At 43.1% G+C, this 23,984-nt stretch overlaps 1 long non-coding RNA gene across 1 annotated transcript; it reads right to left on the bottom strand.

Annotated features, from left to right (window-relative positions):
• Positions 1–363: 363 nt before the first annotated feature.
• LOC114810017 lies at positions 364–21,371 on the bottom strand. Its single transcript, XR_003757764.2, has 2 exons — positions 21,233–21,371; positions 364–657 (listed from the first exon to the last, which is right to left on the bottom strand). It is a non-coding gene; the product is annotated as an uncharacterized LOC114810017 (long non-coding RNA).
• Positions 21,372–23,984: the final 2,613 nt, after the last annotated feature.

Here is a 23,984-nt window from a genome sequence, read left to right on the forward strand (position 1 = left end):
GACGTGAGCCAGCCAAAACCGAGGGAATAAAAAATGTTTTGAGGGATTTTCAGAAAAGGTTCATTTCTTGTTTGATTCTAAAAATTGTTTCTGTCTGGGGAATAGAAGAGGTTCAATTTTCCCCAAATCATTGCTCAACCCCCCCCCCCCCACACACACACACAATGCCCCACACTTCACATATCTTTCCCAAGTTGCTTTTAAATTTGAAGAAACAAAACAGTTCGGGGTCAAATGTTTCAGGCTGCCCTTAATAACAGTGGCTCTTTTGAACACTTTTCCTTCTGTTCACTACAGAGGTTAAAGAGTAGGAAATGGCCATTATTGTTTGACCTCATGTCACCAAGACTGACGGGACTCATATTTAAGGCCCAACAAGTAGTTTATTTTTAGTTGGTGTCATTACTCAAAATTCAACATCTCAGCTAGGGAGTAGAGGCAACATGAAATGGGGAAACACGCTCTCCTGTTATCCTGCTTTAGGATTTCATGTGCTCGCTTGCATGCATTGTGTTTACATTTCTTTCCCAAATGTTGAATAACTTCCTCACGGATTGCAAAATAGGCCAGCCGTATTTTATTTTCCCTTGTGGTCACCCGGCTGTGATGTCTGTGGGGATTTTGGCTCTTTTATCATTTCCTAAGGATGCAGCCTGCCTGAAAAACATAAGAGGAAGGGGAACAGTCACTAGTTTTATTTCCTAATTAAACTGCAAGAACAAATTTAGTCTACCAAAGAGTTCCTTCCTTTTCCTCCTTTTCTCTTTTTCTCTGTACAGTAGAATAGGAATAGCACAGAAGATATCTACATGCATTGAATTCAGTGAGAATAAACCCAATGAAATCTAAGATTCCACCATGACTTGTATTTTAAAATTCCCTTTCTCTGGAACAGAGGAAAAAATTGACAGTTGAAAGGAAAAGTCAAATGAGTTAATGAAATACAAGGGGATTTTTAAAATGAGCAAACCAGAGCACTGCTTATTTTTGAATATGATTAAATCATCACTTTGTGGTCTAAGCATCTGGTTTTGAAACACCTAAAATTCTTAGGAATATTCTACAACCTCAAATCTGAAGGGGGCTGTACTAAGGTTGACAATTAGGAGTATTCTGCATAGCAGGGGTCTTTTGAAAGGAGATTTTAAAATATGAGATGGCTGGGGAAGAGTTTGTGGATAGAGAAAGACATATTTTGCAGAATGACATAATGGAGGAGGGGAAGGTTCAGAGTTCTAATGCCTTCAATTGACTGGAAGCCTGAGTATGAAGAAATTATTTAATCTGCCTCAGTTACCTCATCTGTAAAATGGAGTTATAGATACTATCCTACCTCAAAAGATAACTTTTTTACTCACTCCTGATTATGAGGTGTGATATAAATAATATATTTATCCCCCCACACACACTTCCCCTCCCCTCAGCACTGTGCTTGTCCGCTCAATTGTATATATTTTTATTACCCTATTTATTTTGTTGAATGAGATGTACATCCCCTTGATTCTATTTATTGCTATTGTTTTGGTCTGTCTGTCTCCCCCAATTAGACTGTAAGCCTGTCAATGGGCAGGGACTGTACCTGTTGCCGATTTGTACATTCCAAGCGCTTAGTACAGTGCTCTGCACATAGTAAGCGCTCAATAAATACTATTGAATGAAAAATACAATTCACTACCCAATTCATTCCTTATGCATGCTTACAACATACTCTAGAATTTTTCTTGTCCCGGTTTGGCAAAGGGCAAATTTATCCCTGTAAAATGTCTGCTTTAGCTGAAGTCCTTGAAGCCCAAAGGTCCAAGCAAGGACACCTGTGTATCAGTTAGAGGAGTAGACACATCTCTAAGATTTCTTGGGAAAGGTGATTATGAGTTCTGATAATCTAGGAGTCAGAGGCATACCATTCTAGGGCAATGGTATGTTTTTTAAAAAAAAATCCTCCTTTTTCTTAATGTTTCTTTTTTCTAATTTCTCCAGAACTCAGATATAATTAAGGGACAAGAATATCAGTAATGCTTTTCCTCATATCTCTTTGGTAATCTGATTCTTTTAAATTTATCATTTTGTCCTAAGTATTTCTTTTTTATTGGTATTGATTTTTTCTCTTCCAAATTTTCAAATGTAAAATCCTTTTTTATGCTATTTGTTAAGTGTTTACTATGTTTCAAGCACTGTCCTAGGCTCTGGGGGTAGACACAAGCTAATTGGGTTAGACACAGTCCATGTTCCACATGGGGCTCACAGTCCTAATCCCCATTTTACAGATGAAGTAACGGAGGCATAGAGAAGTTAAGTGACTTGCCCAAGGTTGGAAGGTTAAATGAACAATGCACTTAATCACACCCTTAAGAAGAAAGGTGCTAGATTATCATCCTGACTACCCTTAATTTACATATGAAACGACATACAATTAATCTAATAAATAAAGTCATCATCATCAAAAGCCTATTTGCAAGGGCCATCGGTACAAACTAAATTAAGGATCTTTCCCTTTGGAGTTTACAGTCATCCAGGCCTTTGCGATGCTTTGCTTCCCTCTTTCTCTAGAACACTCTCTTGTAATATTTGATAACATTACTTGATTCTAACTAGTCTGGGCATATCTGGTGAGAAGGACTACTAGTCTGTTAATGGAATACAATCAAGGACAAATTAATGTTAGTGCTGCCATGCAATTTAGCATAAGCCCATGGGGTCAAGTTGAATTCAAATAAGACTTTTAAGGCCAATTCAAAGTACAGAGTTGAGGGAAAAGCTGAACCCTGAGCCGTTCTGTGGTTGCTGGGTGGAAACCCCACAAACAGTTTGCAACCTATTGCAAAAGTTCTGTTCTTTCCTGCAAAGGCAGCTGGCAGGAAAGGCTTGGGTAGTTAGTCCATGGTTCTCAGGGAATAAACTGAAACTCATAGAGGAGGGGGAGTAGGAGTATAAGTTATTCATCAGTAATAGATACAGAGAGTCTAAAATAGAAATAAAAAAACTGGGATAAATTCAGATGTAGAGGAGCAAAACAGTGTGAGTTGATTTTGTAATATGTTAATGAGAGTGGCATTACCAGGAGCAATTGAAGAAAGCATGGCAAAAGTATGAAAGGGTCATTCTACCCTCAGCCCAACCATCCAGCTCCCTCTTGAAGAGGAGAAAAACCCTCACTTCCTCAGTGTTCTGCTGTTCTCTCTTCTCCTTTTCCCTCATTCCCTAATATTGTTCCTCAGCAAGAGGCTCTTGCCTCCCCTAAAATCTACCTCTACTTGTGCCACTGCTCCCACCTCTTGCCACCTCTTAAAAATACTTGCTTCTCCTTCTGTGCCTCTTTTACTGCTATCTTCAACCCCTCTCTCCTCTTTGACTGCTTCCCCTTAATCTTCAAACAAGCTCAAGTCTCTCACCACATCCTCCAGCTATCATCTCATCTGCCTTTTCCTGTTCCTCTCCAAATTCCTTGAATGGGCTGAATACAACTGTTGCCTTTACTTCCTCTCTACCAAGTCTCTTCTCACTTCCCTGTAATATAGTTTTCCCTCTCTTCTAATCATTGCCAAGGTCTCCAATCACCTCCTTTCAGCCAAGCAATCAGCTATTTTGATCACCTCCTCTGTGCAGAGTACTGGTCTGAACACTTGGAAGAGAACAGTAGAATTAGTAGACATGCTATCAGCCCTAAGGGAGTTTTTAATCTCGTTGGACACTAAATTACAGATTGGACAAAGTGTTACTACATAAAGAAAGCTAGGAACATAAGTGTTACAAAGTGTGTGTGTTGGGGTAGGGTGAGTACCAAATACTTGGGTGATGAACTGTTGAAGTGGAATTTGGGGAAATAAAGGGTGGAAGATGAGGAATCAATCAGGGAAGGCCATCTGGAGGAAATGTGATTTCAGTTCTTTGAAGATGGGGTGAGCAGTTGTCTGCCAGATATGAAGAGGAAGGGCAGCCCAGGCAGATGAGAGGGCAGAAGTACAAGGTGGCTGGTGGTAGGGATGACAATGAAGTCCAATAAGTAGTAATTAAGTATGTGAGCTGGGATGTAGTAGGAAAAGGTGGATAAAGTAGGGAGAGAAAGATGATTGAGTGTCTAAAAGCCAATGGTCTGGAGTTTCTGCCTTATGCATAGGGAAGTGGGTAACAACTGCAGGGTTGTGAGAAGTGGGGAGAAATTCCAAGTGAGAAAAATGATTGAGGCAGCAGCAAAGCCCTCATCAAAGAGGGGAGAAACTGGAAGCAGAGTGGTCAGTGAGAAGTTGAGAGATCATATCTGTTTAATGTACTGTCCCACATGCTTAGTACAGTGATCCACAAAAGCACTCAATAAATATCATTAATTGATGGAGTTTGAGTCAGTAGTCAAGCCAGAACTGTACAAGTGGTTGGACCATTATGGTGACTGTTTAGCTTGAGGGGAAGGGCTAGGTTCTGGAAATGTTCAATAGGAAGAACTGATAGGTGTTGATGGCAAAATGAAAATGGAGGTGGAAAGAGAGGGAAGAGTCAAGGTTAATATAGTTATGGGTTTGAGAATGGTGATGTCATCTATGGGAAAGTTAGAAGGAGGGACTTTTGGAGGGAATATGAAGAGTTCCGTTTGAGACATACTGAGCTTTATTTCCTGCCAGGGCATCAGTGTAAGGAGCCATTGACATGGAGGAGGATAATTGAAGCTGTGGGAGCTGATGAACTCCTTGAGGGAGTCTGTAAATTGACAAGAGGTGATGACCCAGAACCAGGCCTTGAAGGATGCTTGCAATTAGGGACTGGGAGATAGAGATAGAGGCAGTGAAAGAGTCTGAGAAGGATCAGCCAGACAGATGAGGAGAGCCAGAGGAGGGCAGAGTCAGAAAAATCAAGATTAAATAATGTTTCCAGGAGTTATCTGTTGCCAAATTGTACTTTCCAAGGACTTAGTACAGTGCTCTGCAGGTAGTAAGTGCTCAATAAATATGACTGAATGAATGAATGAGTGGTCCACAGGAATGAAAGTAGCCAATAAATTGACGATTAAGATGGAGTAAAGTTAATTAGATTTGGCAAGAAGGAGGTTATTGTTGACCTTGAAAAGAACCATCTCAGTGGAGTGAAGGGGGAGGAAATAGGACTATAGTAGGTCTAGGAGAAAGATGGTAGAGAGGAAGAGAAGGCAATGGTTGTATACAGTCTATCAAGGAATTTGAACAGGAGAGGGAGATGGTATGATAGGTAAATGGTGAAGTAGTGTCCAAAAAAGTTTGAAGATAGTAGCAAAGGAGAGAAGATCATAATCAATCAATGGTATTTACTGAGGGCTTACTGCATGCAGAGCACTGTATTAAGCACTATGGAGAGTCCAGAATTGGTAGAGATGATCTCCACCCATAAGGGAGCCCAAGTGTTTTCAAGAGATGAGAGGAGGTAGTCAAGTGGGTAGGAAGGGGATGGAAAAGTGGCATATGGCAATCTATTACCTTTATGTATATGACTTCCAAATCTACCTATAGTCCTGACCATACCCATTTACAATCTTGCATATCCTCACTCCTTCTAGGATATATCTATAGAGATGGTCCCCCCTGCACCTTAACCTCAATATGGCAAGAACAAGACAGCTCACCTTCCTTCCTAAGCCTCCTCTTCTTCCTTTCTTTCCATTTTGAGTCAACAAGAACATCACTCTTCATGTTTCAGAAGCTCACAAGCTTGGTATCATCTTAATAAGAACCTTCTGAGTACAATGAACTGTACTAAGCAGTATGGATGTTTCGGTTTTTAAAAAATGGCATTTACTGCACTTACTGTGTGCAGAGCACTGTAATAAGCACTGGGAGAGTACAATACATCAGAGTTTGTAGACATTTTCCAGGGCCGCAACAAGCTTACAGTCAAGAGAGGGAGGCAGACAGTCTCTTCTCATCACGTTTCCTGCCCACAAGAGCCAAAACTGTAATTCTAATCTTTGACATCTCTTTTCTTTCAACTGCCACATTCAATCTGTCCCTAAATATTGTGGTTTTTTTCCCCATGGTATTTCGTGGATGCATCCATACCTCTTCAGATTTATGGCAAGCACTTTCATAGAAGCAATACAGCCTAATGGAAAGACTACTGGCCTAGTAGTCAGAGGTTCTGCTCTAATCCTTGTTGGCTGTGTGATCTTGGGTAAATTACTTAACTTCTTTGGACCTTATTTCCCTTATCTTTAAAATCAAGGTTAAATATCTGTTCTTCCTCCCCTTCAGACTCTGAATCCCGTATGGAACAGGGACTGCAACCAACCTGATTGTTTTGTATCTACCCCAGTGCTTAGCACAATGAATGGCACAGTTTAAGCGCTTAAATGCCATTATCGTTATTACTGTGGCCTCTCCCTGGCCCAAACTCTTGTCACCTCCCAACTGCAGTAGCCTCCTTATTGTCTCCTTGCCTTGAGCCTTTCCCCTTGTCAGCATAAAATAAATTATCATACTTATCAAAAGCTTCCTCATTTCTCTCCATATTTCCACATCACCACTGGCTTCAAACCTGTTTACCAAATCTCTCTTCTTTATTTTTATTGGTCTCTTTTCCCATTAGTCCCTAGTTCATATTCTTCTCCCCTCCTAAGCTAACCTAATTGCACCTCAGTCTGGCTTTTTGTATCCAACATATTGCATACATTCTGCCCTCTGCACCAAACACTCCTTATCCTCAAATCTATCAAATCACATTTCTCCCCACCTTCCAAGTCCTCCTAAAAAATTACTTTTTCCAAAAGGCAATTCCAACTCATTCCTGACTCCCTGGTTATATCAACCCATCAGTCCCCACAGCAATCACACATTTATCTGTTTATTTCTTTTTAAAATTAATTTAATTATTCATCTTTTAGTTTTGTTTTTACCAATTGTATCTATACTTTTACTCATATTTCTATACTACCGGCTCCTCCACTAGATTGAGTCCTCAGAGATTAATGGGGGCAAGACAAGGGTCAATCAATAGTTTTTATTGAACATCTATGGTGTGTAGATCACTGTGCTAAGCACTTGGGAAAATATAAGAAAAAAAAAGAGCTGGTAGACATGATCCCTGCCTACAGGGAGCTTATAGTCTACAAGGGGTGACAGATCTAAATTACAGATAGGGGGAACAGTAGACTATAAAGATAGGCACCTAATGCTGTGGGGCTGGGGTGGGTATCAAAGTGCTTAAGGACTATACAGCCAAGTGCATAGTCAATGCAGAGGGGAGGGTAGATACTGGAAATGAGTGCTTGGTCAGGGAAGGCCTCTCGGTCAGTTGAACATTAAAGGTTAAAATATGAATCAATCTATTAATCAATGATATTTATTGAGCACTTTCTGTCTGCTGAGCTTTTGCACTGAATTTTCCCAGATGCTTATTAACACAGTTGGTGATATAATACCTGCCTAAAAGGTGTTTACCTCAAACATCTGAGTGGCCAGAGGCCTATGGCTTTTGGTCACACTTAAACATTTCACATATTTTGATTTCTGATTATCAAAACCATTGGTGAACTCTACGCTGGTATGAAGGGGACTGGTCTCTTTCTTTCTATAAGGTAAAATTAGCACAACCATAGCCAACATCTGACGTTAGGGAACTACATACCATACATCTAATTCCTATCTGTTCATTTTTTCCCCAAGCACTCAATACAGTGCTCTGCACATTAGAATTGCTTAATAAACACTATTGCATTAGGAAACTAAAGGAACACCCATGTTCTGCATGTCCTTACCCAGTTAGGATGCTTTTTCACACATCTTAGAAGCTTCACATTTTGTTATTGAGTCTCAGGATCACTGAATCAGAAGGGGCTTGATCTGATGAACACTGCTTGGGTGGCCTCCAAGTTCTTGGTTAAACTAGCCATAATAGAAGGAGGATACAGAACCTCGAGAAGATATGGCCAAGGGGGTGAAATATATTTGCCAGGCAGGGTGCCAAAATAAATATACGTGCATTCAAAGTTGGAGTGGGGAGCGGTATAACCACCTCCTCGAGTGCCTTGTCTTTATGGCTTTTGGGAAGAGGCATACTATTAAAATTAATCTAAGCTCGTTATGGGCAGGGAATGTGTCTGCCAATTCCGTTGTACTCTCCTAAGTGCTTAGTAAAGTGCTCTTCCCATAGTAAGTGTTCAGTAAATAGCATTAATTGATTAGTAGTCACTCCCTAATCTTCAAGAAGAACTGTTCATAGTCTTGATCCAAAGATTCCAGGCATTTAGCTGGGGTTGAGGACAGGAAAAGATTTTCTCCTATCCAGACTCATGCACTATCTTCACAAAAGGAGGTGACCAAGAAGAACTGCACAAGGGGTGGAGAGAAACAGAACCCCAGCCCCCTAGTGGATATTTCTGAGCAATCAGCTTTCATATTCTCTCTCAGAGCTTCACAATTATATTCACATTATGTAATTGCTCATGTGACTCAAATAAGCTCTAGTCTATTACATATCATGCCTTGAGGCATATGTCACAACACATCTTTTTCTTGATCTGCATTTCTCCTGTTTAACGAATAAAGTAATTTTCTCTCTCTAAAAAAAAAAAATCAAACCAAATCAACAACAACAAAAAATTTTCTCCCCTCCCAGAAGGCAGAGCTCATTCACTCTCTGATCTCTAGGCCACCTGCCCTCCTGAAGCGACATAGTGATTCCCCTCTAGTGATGTGGCAAGTACCAAATGTTTGTTTAATTTATAGCTGCTCATTCCTTTCAGCATTGCCAGTTGAGCAGATAGGAAGGGTAAGAGGTACTTGAGGACTCCCATTTGAATTGAAATGAGATTTACAGGAAACAGATGATATATACAGGAAACTGGATGTCAAATGAACAGTAACGCTCATGTGCTTTGTTGTGCCATGACTGCATGACTCGGGTGCATGATGGAAGGCAGAGATGGAATGAGGGGGTCCGGCGCCCAAAATCTGCTGCACTAACTGGAGGAACAATGCATGTCCCCAACTGCCCTTTAATGAACAGTGACTATGGGTCAGAGGTAACCGTCTAAACTGGACTGATCTTTTTTCTATTTTTAGAAAGATACCGGAATACTGGAATTTTTTTTATCTTTCTAACATCGAGCTGCTTGGCCAAAACCTCAAATCAATGGCATTGAGCACTGACTGTGTGCAGAGCACTGAACTAAGCACTTGGGAGAGTACAACATAATTAACAATTGTGGTATTTGTTAAGCACTATGTGCCAGGCACTATACTAAACACTGGGGTGGATACAAACAAAGCAGGTTAGATACAGTTCCTGTCCTGAATGTGGCTCACAGTCTTAGTCTCCATTCTACAGATGTGGTGAGTGATGCCCAGAGAAGTTAAGTGACTTGTCCAAGGCCACACAGCAGACCCATGATGGAGTCAAGAGTAGAACCCATGACCTTCTGACTCCCAGACCTGTGCTCTATCCACTACGCCCTGCTGCTTCCCCAGAGTTGGTAGACATATTCACTACCACAAAAAGTTTACAGTCTTAGAGGCAGAATAATCAAGTAAATCAAAAGCAGGAAGGTAACAGAAAAGAGGATGAGAGCAGGAGCACTGAGGAGTATCCAGGAATCCCTAACACTGAGCCCTTCTGCATGGGGCTTGTCAGCATCTGAGTTGGATGAATTTATGAGAGGCGCTGTAGGCAATTCAACTCCTGTGGTTTAGAATGAAAGGGGAGGTTGAAAGTGATCATTTCGCTATGATGACCCACGTGTGAGTACTATTTTCATATGGTTTCAAAAGTGATAGACACACTTGTGCACACACAACACGGCTATAGAAGAGGGACATAGCCTAAACTTGTAGCTTTCCTAGTAGCTCTTCCCAGCCTATTTTTTGCAGCATTGGCATAGGTACTTCTCCCGACTATTCATTAGAGCCTTCCATAAGTAGAAGCTGTATGACCTAGTGGAAAAAGCACGGGCCTGGGGGAGGGAGGGCGGGGGCGGTCAGAGGACTTGAGTTGTATGCCGCATGAGCCTGAGCAAATCACTTAATTTCTTTGTGCCTCAGTTTCCTCATCTGTAAAATGGAGACTAAATACCTGTCCTTCCTCCTAGATTGTGAGCCCCATGTGGGACAATGACTATCTACCCCAGTGCTTAGAACAGTGCTTGACATCTAATAAGCGCTTAACAAATACCATAATTATGATTAATAGTACTAAGTTCACTGTGAGCCTGGAATGTGTCTACAAACTTTTATATTGCATTCATTCATTCAATCGTATTTATTGGGCACTTACTGTGTGCAGAGCACTGTACTAAGCAATTCAGCAACAAAGAGAGACAATCCCTTCCCACAGCGGGCTCACAGTCTAGAAGGGGGACTCCTGTACTCTCCCAAGCACTTAGTACAGTGCTCTGCATATGGTAAGTGCTCAGTAAATATATTGTTAGTAGTAATAATAATAATAATGTTGGTATTTGTTAAGCGCTTACTATGTGCCGAGCACTGTTCTAAGCACTGGGGTAGACACAGGGCATTCAGGTTGTCCCACGTGGGGCTCACAGTCTTAATCCCCATTTTACAGATGAGGTAACTGAGGCACCGAGAAGTTAAGTGACTTGCCCAAAGTCACACAGCTGACAAGTGGCCGAGCCGGGATTCAAACCCATGACCTCTGACTCCAAAGCCCATGCTCTTTCCACTGAGCCACGCTGCTTCACGCTGCTTCTCTATAATAATGGTGGTATTTGTTAAGCGCTTACTATGTGCCGAGCACTGTTCTAAGCGCTGGGGTAGACACAGGGGAATGAGGTTGTCCCACATGGGGCTCACAGTCTTCATCCCCATTTTACAGATGAGGGAACTGAGGCACCGAGAAGTGAAGTGACTTGCCCAAAGTCACACAGCTGACAAGTGGCTGAGCTGGGATTCGAACCTGTGACCTCTGACTCCAAAGCCCGTGTTCTTTCCACTGAGCCATGCTGCTTCTCTAGTAGTAGTAGTACCTTGTGAAAACCTATGGAGGAAATGACTCTTGTCAGCCTAGAGGAGCTGGATCAGCTTAGAGGGGCTGGCTTCATATGGGAAGTGAGGAAAGCAGTTACCTCAGGGCAACACATGACAGGAGTAGTGGAGTGTGTGTTCTGACTTTTTCAAGATGGCCACTTCTTGGGACAATCAAGATGATGCATTAAACCAGAGCCCTAATCAAGATGGCTACTCTGCATGGGCAGAGTCCTCAGATCCTCACCTTTGCCTCATATGTTAGAGCCATCTTAAATTTTTATAAGGGTCCTCTCCTTCCTCCCTTCCCCCTAAAAATGTCCCCACACTACGCCCCTGAAGTAAAGCAATCATGTAAAAAAAAAAAAAGCACACAGCTGGTTTTAAATTTAAGTTCCAGGGAACTGTGAAGCACTGAGAAGCAGGGTAATTTGTGAGTGGGAGGGAGCTAGAGGGAAGGAGTTTTCAGGGATGATATCACTGCTACTTCACTGCTGGGAGGCAGTGGAAAGCAGCAAGATTTTAGGGAGTGTTAGGAAGCAGGAAGCAGTTTTCTGGACTGGGCTGTGCTGAAAAGCAGCCTCCAGCATCCATGAACCCTGGATGAGTAATAATAATAATAATGGTATTTGTTCAGCACTTCATTCATTCATTCAATAGTATTTATTGAGCACTTACTATGTGCAGAGCACTATACTAAGCACTTGAAATGTACAATTTGGCAACAGAGAGATACAATCCCTTGTAACAGATTTGGTAACAGATAGATAGACTCCAAGTGCTTAGTACAGTGCTCTGCACATAGTAAGCACTCAATAAATACTATTGAATGAATCCCTGCCCAATGACAGGCTTACAGTCTAATTGGGGGAGACAGACAAAAACAAGACAACATAATCACGATAAATAGAATCAAGGGGATGTACACCTCATTAACAAAATAAATAGGATAATAAAAATATATACAAATGAGCACAGTGCTGAGGAGAGGGGAAGAGAGAGGGGGAGGAGCAGAGGAAAAGGGGGCTTAGCTGAGGGGAGGTGAAGGGGGGAAGGGGTAGAGAGCAGAGGGTGGAGGAGGAGCAGAGAGGGATCAGAGGGAAAAGGGGAAGCTCAGTCTGGGAAGGCCTCTTGGAGGAGGTGAGCTCTCAATAAGGCTTTGAAGGGGGGGAAGAGATTTAGTTTGGCAGAGGTGAGAAGGGAGGACATTCCAGGACAGTGGTAGGACGTTGGGCCAGAGGTCGACAGCAGGATAGGCGTGACCGGGGGACGGTGAGGAGGTGAGCGGCAGAGGAGCAGAGGGTGCAGGGTGGGCAGTAGAAAGAGAGAAGGGAGGTGAGGTAGGAGGGGGCAAGGTTGATGGAGAGCTTTGAAGCCAAGAGTGAGGAGATTTTGTTTCGTGCACAGGTTGATAGGCAACCACTGGAGGTTTTTGAGGAGGGGAGTGACGTGCCCAGAGTGTTTCTGCGGGAAGATGATCCGGGCAGCGGAATGAAGAATAGACTGGAGTGGGGAGAGACAGGGGGAAGGGAGATCAGAGAGAAGGCTGACATAATAATCCAGCCAGGATATTATGAGAGCTTGTACCAGTACGATAGCCATTTGGATGGAGAGGAAAGGGCGGATCTCGGCGATATTGTAAAGGTGAGACCGGCAGGCATTGGTGATGGATTGGATGTGTGGGGTGAATGAGAGAGCTGAGTCAAGGATGACTCCAAGGTTGCGGGCTGGAGAGACGGGAAGGATGGTCATACTGTCCACAGTGACAGGGAAGTCAGGAAGAGGACAGGGTATCAGCCACTGTACTAAGCGCTGGGGTGGATACAAGTAAGCACAGTCTTGATCCCCATTTTACAGATTAGGCAACAGGCACAGAGAAGTTAAGTAACTGCCCAAGGTCACATAGCAGACAAGGGTTGGGGTCAGAATTAGAACCCATGACCTTCTGACTCACAGGCCCAAGTTCTATACACTACACCATGCTGCTTCTTTCTCCTTCCAGATGGGGTTGGGCTGATGGGTTTTTTAAAAATGGTATTTGTTATGCATTTACTATGTGCTAAGCACTTTTCTAAGTACTAGTGTAGATACAAATCAATCAAGTGGGACAGTTCCTGTCCCACATGGAGGTCACAGTCCAAGTAGGAGGGAGAACAGACATTCAATCCCCATTTTGCAGATAAGGCAACTGAGGAACTGAGAAGTTAAAGTGACTTCTTTAAGGTCACAGAGCAGGCAAGTGGCAGAGGCAGGATTAAAACTTAGGTTCTCTGACTCCCGGGTCCTCGCTCTTTCCACTAGGCCATGCTGCTCCCTGAATGTAACAGAAGCAGCAAGAGGAAGTGATGTTTGCACCTCAGAGCAGCCAAATGTCTGAAGGAGGTCCTCCCTGTGGCCTTTGGAAGCGGACAAGCAGTGTGGCTTAGTGGAAAAGCATGGGCTTAAGAGTCAGAGGACATGAGTTCTAATCCCGAATCTGCCACTTGTCTGCGGTGTGGCCTTGAGCAAGTCACTTAACTTCTCTGTGCCTCAGTTACCTCATCTGTAAAATGGGGATTAAGACTGTGAGCCCCACGTGGGACAACCTGATTATCTTGTATTTACTCCAGAACTTAGAACAGTGCTTGGCACATAGGAAGTGCTTAACAAATACCATAATTACTATTATTGGGGTGGGGTAGGGGTGCTGGCCTATAAATTCTAGTGGGAGAAGGTGCTCTAGCCTGCCAAAGGCAGGGTGAATTAGGGGCATTAGAAGCCACATTGTAATGTGGCTGTGGGGAAGAAACTACAGTCTCTGCCTAGAGTTACTGAAATTATTGACAACTTTACTGCCAGTACTTAGTGGGCAGGATTCTTCCTAAACTGTATTAACTTTTTAAGACCACTAAGAAACCATTGGTGAGTTGTTTCTTCAGGGTCTGGGGTACTAATTAGTACTAATTAAGCCATATAATGATGAGTATTAAACCAACTTTCCAAGTCCCTACCTTACAACCGGGGACTGAGTCAGCCAGCCAGATAATAGTCAGAGGCTATTTTCTTGGGTGCGTTCAGCCTCTAAACCGATTCTGAACAACTGTTGGTTCTAAACCTGAACTCTTCAGAGTGAACAGGGAAAAAAAGAAACCCGTGGTTTCTCTTCACACTCTGACTTTTGTGACAAATCCTGTGATCAGCTTTTATATCCTGCATTTCTCACTTGTAAGGTAATAATATCCTTCAGTATTTCTGACAGTGGACTCTTCAGTGATATACACATTGCAAGGTGAAAGCATTTCATGGAGTGAAATTCCCCTGGAACCTTTTATGAGCGGAAAGGAGCCAGAAATCTTGGATCAGCCATCTAGGAATGGAAGACAGGTATGGGCAGAACAAAGTTCTGGCAATCATTGTAGAGGCAAAGCCACATAAAAGAAGATACTTTACCCCCACACCCTGAAACCAAAACCAAAGTTGAACCAAAGCTCTAAGACAAAAAAAAATAAATAAAAAAGGAACGTTTAAAAAAAAATTTTTCTTCCCTTCTCCCCTTCCTTCCTGTCCCTCATCTGGCAGCTGCATCTTTCCTGTGGAGTCAGATGTTCTCTGTTCTACACTTTTGAGATTTTTGAATAGTTTGGGTGACTTTCTGCAACAGGAACTCCTGCATGACACAGCAGAAGTAATTCACAATATCTGAATGGATCCCACAGGCCACTAAGTGGCTTTGTTATTTACAAAACAGGAGCTATTAACTAGTTTTTTTTTTCCACTTTCAATCCAGTCGGTCTCACCTTGAGAACCTAAGGTTGATTTTGTGGGTACTAGCTAGGGGGACTGTGCTATTCCTTCTTCATTCTGTAATTTGCAAGTGTTTAGAACATTGCAGTGCACCAACATGTGATCAGTAATTAGTAAAGTTGTTTTCTGATTGGCCTCAGGATAAGTAAAATTGACAGCCAATAACTCAAGTGTCAATAGTTTCTCTGCCAATGTGATTTTGCAGTCCTTCAGGCTGGAAGGTTGAGAAGCAGTATTCACTAAATGCTACCACTGAAAACATTCCTCCAGCCAACAGGTGATAAAAAACAGCTTTCTCTATCCATTTAGAGCTATTTAGAATAGGAAAGCTCTGGGGTTTGCTGGTATACCTGTCAAGGTCTACAAGATGAGAAGGACAAGAGATGTACTTCGTTGCCTGCATATAACCAAGGATCTCCACAGGTGGTGCAGAGTTGGATGCTGTGCCTGAATTCTATTACCTGGGTGATGATAAGGATAATGGGGGAGAAGTATCTGTCATAAATTGACAGATGGGCTCCCATCCAGCCTTTGGGGCTGAGAATCTTCAAAAAGGAATTGACTATAGTGTTAGTGGTTTGTGTAACACCACTCACGCTCATCCTGCCAAACATGTTCCCATCGGGGTGCAACAAGTGGCAGTACTTTGTGAAGTGTGCAATCAGAATTTTATGTACCAAACCCATTTATGGCCAGAATGATCATACATGATATTGATCTTATGCCATAAGGCCATAAACCAGCAGGTGGTTGCCAGGGTAGACCTGGCAGAAGTGGATCAAGAAGAGGGTTGGTAGAGAGAAAGTGAAGGTAATGGGTATATACAGCCACCCTTTCTGGCATTTGAGAGAGGAATGAGAGGTGGAAGATGGGGCTATAGCTGGAAGTGGCTGTGGGAGGCAGAGAAAGTAACCATTCAAATCTTCCACCCAAGTTAGCTAGATGTTTTCAGCATTTCCGCCTTGTCCGTTACCTCCTGAGACTCTCTGGTGGAAAGAGCATGGGCCCAGGAGTCAGAGGACCTGGATTCTAATCCCAGCTTCACCACTTGTCTGTTGTGTGACCTCAGGCAAGTCAAATAACTTCTCTGTGCCTCAGTTCCCTCATCTGCAAAATGGGTATTCAATAACTGTTCTCCCTCCTACTTAGACTGTCAACTCCAGATGGGACCTGATTATCTTGAATTTATCCCAGTGCTTAGTACAGTGTTGGATGCATAGTAAGTGCCTAACAAATACCACAGTAATATAATTAGTATTGGGTCAGAAACCTTTCCCAGTGTTGGCAAAGTCCCAGCAGGAATTTCCCTACTTCTGATTGTTTCACCCCCACACAACACTCAGGTGTGAGTCAGACTTTGGGGGGAGAGGGGTGTTATCTGGGAAGCACACTGTCAAATGATGAACCTTTGAATGTTTAACATGAACAAATGAATTTATTCTTTGGGAAACTCAGTGAGCGTGTAGGAGACACGGCTGTACAGTGTCCAATCTTCTTCCTAACTAGAAAGATATATCAATTTTGGGAAGCACTCTCAACACCACTTGACAGGATCACACACAGTGCATTTGTTTGTTTTTTATGGTATGTGTCAAACACTATTCTAAGCGCCAGGGTAAATCCGGTTAATCCACTTGGACACAGTCCCTGTCCACAGAGGCTTAATAGTCTAATTAGGAAGGAGAACAGATGTTTAAACCCCATTTTACAGTTGGGGAAACCGAGGCACATAGAAGTTAAGTGACTTGCTCAAGGTCAAGAGCTAGCAGTTGGTAGAGGTGAAATTAGAGGTGAAATTAGAACTCATGTCCTCCGACTCCCAGGCCTGTGTTCTTTCCACTAGGCCACACTGCTTCTCAGTACAACCCGAAATGCAATCAGACCACCAACTCCGAATCAGTGTTTGTACAACACACCTTCATGGAGCAGGGCATGGGAGAAAGAATTGAGTTGAAACAGGATATTCAAACAGCTGCTGGATGGTGAGTGGTAATGGGGAAACCATAAAAGGGCAGATAGATAAAACATTCCAAAAGCACAATGAAGCAAAACCTCAAAGAATGCGGCAGTGCCGCAAACAACTTGGAGGGCGATCATCTTGGTGCTATGATTGGAAATGCACTATCTTGGAGCAGAGTCTTGGGGGAGATCATGACACTATGCTTAGTTCAGTGCTCTGCAGACAGTAAGTACTCAATAAATACGATTGAATAACAGAAGCTGTTCCAGATACTGTCAGTATCAAATATAACAGCCTAGCAAGAGGCAATTGTCAGTCATACATCAGTCTTATCAGCCACGCCTGCACACACTGATAAAGTCTAACCGTCAGTAGCATCTCTCTGAATCTGAAGGCCAAGTCTTTCCTTTGCTCTCTCTCATTTCCCTTTCTTTCTCTAGCCATATTATCTAGGAGAGAAGATACTTAGTTCTAGATCTAATGCTCTTATAAGCTCCCTGACATCATTAAAGAGTACATTTCTTTTCTACCCCATTTGAATGGCCCCAAGTTAAGTACTAACTGGTATGAATTAAAAGCATCCAACCTTCCCTTTCCAGAAGCTTTCATTCTGTCCAGACATCCTGAAAGAAATGTTTCCCTCTACTCAAAGACAAGAAGAAACAACACACCTTTCTCTTTCTCATTAAAAACTGGCCTGCAGTGCCTTTATTTTTGTACTGCAGAGTGTCTGTGCCTTTAAGATCTGTCAATATGCAAAGCCAGAACAGCAGAAATACTAGTTGTACAACCCAGCCTCTAAAGCTACATCAATATACATAACCATACTGGACTCCAGTGCATCCGTGGGAAAGTATTTATTTTAGCTGTAGGTATAATTATTAGCAATAAAAACAGTTCAAGCTTTGCCAGGAGGAGTGTGAATTTCTAAAAAGAAGGAAAACTCTAAATTCCAATACCTGAGCAAACAAGTTAGCATAAAAGAAAAAGAGTCACTGAACTAGAGCTGTGCCAAAACAATGAGGAGAGGCTCCATCAACAGCAGCTGGATGGAGCTTTCCTTTACAGGGCTGCAGGAATGATGGACTCTTAAGTGCATTTTTACAAGGACTACACTTAAAATTTCTGGCTGAGGGTGAGAATGAGCAGGGCAAAAAGGTACTTTGAAAAGCCAGCAATACAGCTGTGCAAACCAAAATGAAAAACAATTTCACACCATTTCACCAGTTTCGCCTGAAGTGACGAGCCGGTTTTTTGCCAGTCAAAAACCACATTTCATTCCTTGAAACTAATTTCTGGGCAGGGTGGGGCAAAATGAGGAGGTGTTTGACCATGTTGCCTCTCTGAGGAGCAGGATGATTCTCTCCCAGGCACTCCCTGCCACTGAAGCAACTGCGCGGAGCCAATTGGCTCTCCCTCTGTGGCCGAAAGTCTCACAAGAGGAGCCATCCTCACAGAGCTCCTGGGACAGGCTGTGAACCAGAGGGAGCAGACCAGCACTTGGGCAGACTATTTTAGCAGCATTTGTTAAGCACTGTGTTTCAAACAAGGAGTAGCAGCATAGAATAGTGGATAGAACACGGGGTTTGGGAGGCAGAAGGCCATGGGTTCTAATCCCAGCTCTGCCACTTGTCTGCTGTGTGACCCTGGGCAAATCACTTCACTTCTCAGCTACTTCATCTATAAAATGGGGATTAAGACTGTGAACCCCATGTAGGACAGGGACTGTGTCCAACCCGACTTGCATGTATCCACCCAGAGTTTGGAGAAGCAGCGTGGCGCAGTGGAAAGAGCATGGGCTTTGGAGTCAGGGCTCATGAGTTCGAATCCCAGCTCTGCCACTTGTCAGCTGTGTGACTGTGGGCAAGTCACTTAACTTCTCTGTGCCTCAGTTCCCTCATCTGTAAAATGGGGATTAAGACTGTGAGCCCCACGTGGGACAACCTGATTCCCCTATGTCTACCCCAGCGCTTAGAACAGTGCTCTGCACATAGTAAGCGCTCAACAAATACCAACATTAATTAATTAATTACAGTGCCTGGCATACAGTAAGTGCTTAACAAATACCACAGTCATTATTATTATTATTCTAAGCAGTGGGGTAGGTTCACTTTTATCTAGTTGGACACAGTCCCAGTCCCACAGTCTAAGTAGGAGGGAGAACAGGTAATGTATCCCTACTTTACAGATGAGGGAACTGAGGAACAGAAAAGTGACTTGTCCAAGGTCACACAGCTAGCAATTGGCAGAGCTGGGATCAGAACCTAGGTCCTCTGACTCCCAGGCCCATTCTCATCCTACTAGGTCCTGCTCCTTCTCATCAGGCCTTGCTTTCCCACTGAACTTCGATCTTCTCTCTTTCAACGCTGATCCCTTGCCCACAATCTGCCTCTGGACTGGAATGTCCTCCCTCCAGAAATCCAACAGACAATTACTCTCTCCCAGCTTCAAAGCCTTATTGAAGGGACATCTCCTCCAAGAGGCCTTCCCTGACTGAGCCCTACTTTCCTCTTCTCCCAATCCCTTCTGCATCACCTTGACTTGCTTCCTTTATTCTTCACCCACCTAGCCCCATGACAGTTAGGTATATATCTGTAATTTATTTATATTAATGTCGGTTTCCCCGTCTAGACTATAAGATCATTGTGGGCAGGGAATGTGTCTGTTTATTATGTTGTACTCTCCTAAGTGCTTAAAAGAGTGCTCTGTACACAATAAGAGCTCAATAAATGCAATTGAATGAATGAAAAAAGTGCTCACCTTTTTTTTTTTTTTTTTATTACAAACTCCCAAACAGACCAGAGCTTTTCTTAGGCATCTCTGCTCAATTCCATTAGGGGAAAAGATAAAAGAACAAGTAAAATCTATTGAAAATTGTGTGTGTGCCTTGTGCCAATTACTCAGAGGTCCCCATTATACATTAGCTGAAGATATCGGCTGAGAGTCAGCTAGATATTTTATGATGCATCACATTTCTGCAGCCTGGCCTATTGGACAGAGTACAGGACCAGGAAGCATTTTTCTCTGGTTCAAGTTCCAGCTCTGCCACTGGCCTGCTGTGTGACTTGGGACAAGTCACTGAACTTGAACGAGCCCGGGCTTGGGAGTCAGAGGTCAGGGGTTCGAATCCCGGCTCTGCCACTTGTCAGCTGTGTGACTGTGGGCAAGTCACTTCACTTCTCTGTGCCTCATTTCCCTCATCTGTAAAATGAGGATGAAGACTGTGAGCCTCACGTGGGACAACCTGATTATCCTGTATCTACCCCAGCCCTTAGAACAGTGGTTTGCACATAGTAAGCGCTTAACAAATACCAATATTATTCTTCTCTGGGCCACAAGTTCATCTGTAAAATGGGACATGGACTGTGTCTGATCTCCTGACCGCATATCTGTCTAATCATTTAATCAATCTGTGTATTTGTTGATCCCCTACTGTGGGCAGAACATTTTACTAAGTGTTTGGGAGAGTAGAGCACAGGCTTAGGAGTCAGAGGTCATGGGTTCTAATCCCAGCTCTTCCACTTGTCAGCTGTGTGACTTTGGGCAAGTCACTTGACTTCTCAGTGCCTCAGTTACCTCATCTGTAAAATGGGGATTAAGACTGTGAGCCCCACATGGGTACTTGATTACCCTGTATCTACCCCAGCACTTAGAACAGTGCTCTACACTTAGTAAGCACTTAAATGCCAACATTATTATTATTTACAATAGATGTGACCCCTGACCTCAAGCAGGTTACAATTTGAGAGAGAGAGAGAGGGACACACTTAAATAAGTTACAGGTGGGAAAAGCAACTGAGAATGAGAAGTTCATTTAGAAAAAAGGTATAACCCCAACCCTCAACTCTCAAAAGAGTTTATAGTCTCACAGAAACAACGTGGCCTAGTAGAAAGAGCCCAGGTCTGGGAGCCAGAGGATCTGGGTTCTAACCCCTACTCCACGATTTGCCTGTGGTGTAATAGTCTTCTATGTAAATTACTTCTCTGCACCTTAGTTCCTTCATCTGCAAAATGGCAATTCAATATCTGTTCTTCCTCTACCTTGACTGAGTCCCATGTGTGACTCGATTATCTTTCATCTAGCCCACTTAGTACAATGTTTGATACAAAACATTAACATTTACCACAATCATTATTAATTTAGCAGAGAAAAAACAATCAAACTTATTGATCCATATATGCATATATCTATATATTATATATATATATATCATTGATAGTTTGCCTTCATGACAGAGCTGACTTTATAAATGTCACTTCAATCAATCAGTGAATGATCAATTATTTGGGTAAATTAGGACTAGAGCTCAAGTCACCAGCCACTGCCTTTTGTTATAAACTCCAAGTGTAAAATTGGCTTCTGAGTTGACCTTATGCCGAACCCTACTGAAGTGAGCACTGTAAAAGAATCTGGGAGATGACCCTAGAGATAGAATACCTGCTCCCTTTCCTCAGAGAGTTTACGGTCAAACTTAAAAGTGATCTGAGATGGTAGATTGGGTCACAGAGCATGGAACTGGTACAGACTTGAGACTGGAGGGAGAAAATATGAACTCACTCTACATCGTGTCCAGCTGTGGTTTCCAACTGGGTCTTCAGCACTGGCACACCTCTGCTGCTTTATCCTTCCAAAGCCTGAGCCACTGGAGTGCTCACTCTCACTCTCTCACTCTCTCTTTCCTGAGCTTCTTTCTCCCTCCTGGAAGGAAGATAAGTGGCTGTTAAACCTCTTCAAGGGCTGACCTGCAGCCTTACCCTTGACCTCACCTGGAGGGGAAGAATGCATTACCTCCACCCACTGCCTTCAGCACCTGGATGTTAATTGATGTGATAATACGGGTGGCAAAGGGGCCGTAACTATCTAGGGAATGAGCTAGAAACTGCTATCCCCAACACTCTAATCCAATCAGCAGTTGTCCCAAATGGGTGTTTCCAAAGGTTTATTGGTTTAACTAGTGAAATTCAGGTTTACCATCTAGAGGGACCCCTAGAAGAGAGTGTCCTGACCTCTCAAACAACCAGAGGGAGAAAAGTAGGGGAGGATTCCTCAGGTGCCTCCCTTTTATAATCAATTTTCCTTTGTCATACACTGCGTTTAGCATTCACAGTTCACATCTTCCCTATTAAGGTCTCAGGTCTTTCTCCTTTAGGTGATTCATTCATTCAGAAGTATTTATGGGGCGCTTACTGTTTGCAAAGCACTATACTAAGCGCTTGGGAGAATACAACAAATTCCCTGCCCACAACTGTGCTGTCCAAGTATTCACACCCAGTTGCCTCTTGTTAAATCCTTAGAAATCACACCACCAGTCTTTCATACCCTAACGTTCTATCTGGATCTTCCCTCAAGCTAATGAGAATAATAATAATATAAAAACCTGGTATTTCTTAAGTGCTTTCTATTTACTAAGCACTGTACTAAGAAAGAAGCCCGGGGAAGAGAGAGTGAGAGGGTGAAAGTAAGCGCTCCAGTACTCTGAGGACAGTGTACTAAGCACTGTATCCACTCAGGAGTTGATACAGGATAATCAGGTCAGACCCAATCCCTGCCTCAACAAGGGGTTCTCTATCTATGTGAGAAGAACTAGTATTTAATGCCCATTTTGCAGATGAGGAAACTGAAGCACTGAGAAGTTAAGTGATTTGCCTAGGGTCACCCAGCAGTCAAGTGGAAGAACCAGAATTAGAACCCTAACCCTTGGACCCCTAGGCCCCAACTTTTTCCAATAGATTTCACTGCTTTTCAGAATCTTAAGGAAGAGGGAAGGGGCTCTAAGCCCTGTAGCCAGTTGGGGAGATAACTGATGACTCAGCTCTTGGAGAGGCCTTATCCAGGATTTAAGACAGGCCTATTGGTCAAATAAGCACGGACTGGTTTAGAAATTAGTGTCCAGTTCTGGGGCCTTCCCAGGGTCATCGCAGTCCAGTTCTTTTGTATGATCAAGGGACATAACATTCCCATAACACCCCTCCCCAACAGCTCCCACCCCCACCCCTGGCCACAGCATTGGCTTAGTGGAAAGAGCACGGGCTTGGGAATCAGAGGTCATGGGTTCTAATCCCAGATCCACCACTTGTCAGCTGTGTGACTTTGAGCAAGTCACTTCACTTCTCTGTGCCTCAGTTCCCTCATTTGTAAAATGGGGATTAAGACTACGAGCCCTACATGGGACAACCTGATTACCTTGTATCCCCTCCAGCGCTTAGAACAGTGCTTAGGACATAGTAAGCACTTAACAAACACACATGCACACAAATACATGTACACATCGACAATCTCTCCACTGATTCAAGACCTTATTGAAGGCACATCTCCTCCAGAAGGCCTTCCCTGACTAAGCCCCCCTTACCTCTTCTCTCACTCCCTTCTGTGTTACCCTGACTTGCTCCCTTTGTTCTTCCCCCCCGTCCTAGACCCACAGCACTTATGTACATACCAGTAGTTTATTTATATTAATATCTGTCTCCCCAGCCCTTAGACTGTAAGCTCACTGTGGTCAGGGAATGTATCTGTTTATTGTATTGTACTCTTCCAAGTGCTTAGTACAGTGCTTTGCACATAGTAAGTGCTCAATAAATACGATTGAATGAATTAATTAATTAATCCTGCAGTGGGACAGTCTACAGACTGGTTGGCTGTTTTGACCTGGCGAGTGTTCTTCTGCCATCCCCTCCACCTCTGATCTGCTGCTTGCTGATAGCTCCTCAAGGCCCCAGATTTTCAGGGAGCAGAGTATGTGGGGAGGCAGATTGCTGCTGCTTAAGCCATAATGCTGATGGAAATTATGGAAACTGGTGTGTAGAGGTTGATGAAAGTGTGAACATCCTGGAAGTGTATGGGGGATGCAACTGGGCACCCTTCAGTTGACTGCGGAGGGGAGTGATGTGATCAAAATGGAGAAGAGAAGCAGTGTGGCCTAGTGAATACAGCATGGGTCTGGGAGTCAGAAGGGCCTGGGTTCTAATCCTGGTTCTGCTACTTAATAATAATTATTATGGCATTTGTTAAGTGCTTAGTATTTGCTGTTTGCTGTGTGACCTTGGACAAATCACTTAGCTTCTCTGTGCCTCATCTACCTCATCTGTAAAATGGAGATTAAGACTGTGAGTCCCATGTGGGACATGGACTCTGTCTAACCTGATTATCTTGCATCTATCCCAGAGCTTAATACAGAGCCCGTCACATAGTGCTCAACAAATTAATTTTTTTTAAAAAGGTGCTGCTGAAAACCTTGATAAATAGGGTAGGAAGATGTTGTGGTTATGAAGACCAACAAGGAGGCTGTTACAGCAATCCATAATAAATCATG

The sequence above is a fragment of the Ornithorhynchus anatinus genome, chromosome 3, assembly GCF_004115215.2.
Source record: "Ornithorhynchus anatinus isolate Pmale09 chromosome 3, mOrnAna1.pri.v4, whole genome shotgun sequence".
NCBI classification, from domain to species: Eukaryota; Metazoa; Chordata; class Mammalia; order Monotremata; family Ornithorhynchidae; genus Ornithorhynchus; species Ornithorhynchus anatinus.